This window comes from Orycteropus afer, unplaced genomic scaffold (assembly GCF_000298275.1).
Source record: "Orycteropus afer afer isolate SDZICR_OR568_19922 unplaced genomic scaffold, OryAfe1.0 scaffold00466, whole genome shotgun sequence".
Taxonomy (NCBI): Eukaryota; Metazoa; Chordata; class Mammalia; order Tubulidentata; family Orycteropodidae; genus Orycteropus; species Orycteropus afer.
The window spans coordinates 390,178-392,450 of record NW_006922053.1 but is presented as its reverse complement, the minus strand read 5'-3'; positions in this window follow the sequence as shown (position 1 = coordinate 392,450).

Below are 2,273 nucleotides of genomic sequence, written 5' to 3'. Positions count from 1 at the left end.
AGACGAGGACGTGGAATGAGGGATATCATTGCTGATGTCAGATGGATCTTGGCTGAAAGCAAAGAATACCAGAAAGATGTTTACTTGTGTTTTATTGATTATGCAAAAGCATTCAATTGTGTGGATCCTAACAAATTATGGATAACAATGAGAAGAACAGGAATTCCAGAACACTTGATTGTGCTTACCAGGAATCTGTACATAGACCAGGAGGCTGTCATTCAAACAGAACAAGGGGATACTGCGTGGTTTAAAATCAGGAAGTGAGTGCATCAGGGTTGTATCCTTTCGCCATACTTATTCAGTCTGTATGCTGAGCAAATAATCCAAGAAGTTTGACTATATGAAGAAGAACGTGGCATCAGGATTGGAGGGAGACTCATTAAGAACCTGCGATACGCTGACAACACAACCTTGCTTGCTGAAAGTGCGGATGACTTGAAGCACTTATTTATGAAGATTACAGACTTCAGTCTGCAGTATGGATTACTTCTTAACACACACAAAAAAACAAGAATCCTCACAATAAACAGCATCACAATAAATGAAGAAAAGATTGAGGTTGTCAAAGACTTCTTGTTACTTGGATCCACAATCAACACCAATGAAAGCAGCAGTCAAGACATCAGACTGTGTATTGCATTGGGCAAATCTGTTGCAAAAGAACTTTTTCTTTCTTTTTTAAAATATTTTTATTGTGATTTGGGTGAAAGTTTACAGAGCAAATTCACTTTCCATACAGCAGCTCACATACACTTTGTCTCATGACACTGACTACAATTTCCCACAATGCAACAGCTTCCCTCCCCCTTCCCTCCCATAGTTACCCTTCCCTGTGTCCTTCTCTCCCATGCATTCATGCCCCCTGAGCTGTCTTCCTCTGCATACACAGCCCTTTTTTTCTCCCACGATTGATCTCTCCAAGGAGGGTATCTACCTACTGTAAATGCTAAGCTCATATGCCTGTCTTTTGTTTGGCTGGAAGCCACAGGAGTGGGTTCAATTCCACATCTGGAAGGTAGCTAGGGGCCATAGTGCAAAAGACCTTTTTCAAGTGCTGAAGAGCGAAGATGTCTCCTTGAAGACTAAGGTGTGCCTGACATAAGCCATAGTATTTTTAATCACCTCATATGCATGTGAGAACTGCACATTGAATGAGGAAGACTGAAGACGAGTTGATGCTTTTGAGTTGTGGTGTTGGCAAAGAATACCGAAAGTACCATAGGCTTCCAAAAGAATGAACAAATCTATTCTGGAAGAAGTACAGACTGAATGCTCCTTGAAAGTGAGAACATCCTATCACCTACTTTGACCATGTTGTCAGAAGGGACTGTTCCTTGGAGAGGTAGATCATGCTTGGTAAAGTGGAGGGTCAGTGAAAAAGAGGAAGGCCCTCCATGAGGTGGATGGACACAGTGGGTTTAACGATGGGCTCAGGTACAGCACGGGTTGTGAGGCTGGCCCAGGGCCTGTCAGCATTTAGTTCTGTTGTCCATGGGGCCACTATGAGTTGGAGCCTACTCAACAGCACGTAACAACAACAACAAGAACAACATAACAAAAGAAGCAATTGAAGAGGTCATTTAAAAAAGTCCCAACAAAAAGTCCTGGCCCAGATGGCTTCATTGGCAAATGCTACCAGATATTCAGAGAAGAACTGACACCAATCCTACTCAAACTATTCCAGAACATAGAAAAGGATGGAATGCTCCCAAATTCATTTTATGAGGCAAGCATCGCCCTGATACCAAAAACAGGCAAAGACACCACTAAAAAGGAAAACTACAGACCAATATTCCTCATGAATATTGATGCAAAAACTTCAAGAAAATCCTAGCCAATAGACACCAACAATGTATTAGAAAAATAATACATTATGACCCATGTGGGGTTCATACCAGGTATGTAAGGATGGTTCAACATTACTAAAACAATGTATTCCATCACATAAATAAAACAAAGGAAAAGAATCACCTGATCATATCAATTGATACAGAAAAGGCATTTGATGAAATCCAACACCCACTGCTTGAACAATTTCTCTTAGAAAGATCAGCACGAGGCTAGTCCCCATGAGAAGGAGGTCAAGAATGTCCCAAATGTTCCAACTACCATACCACTTCATCATTTCAGACATTAATCCCTTCTCCTCCTCCCGGTAATTTCCCCAGTCTTAGGGTTCTGAATTTCGCTGTAACGCCTCACAGAACTCACAGACACCCAAGGGTTCGTTTCACGTAGTAGTGGTGGAGGCTGGCAGGCTGGCGAGTCCC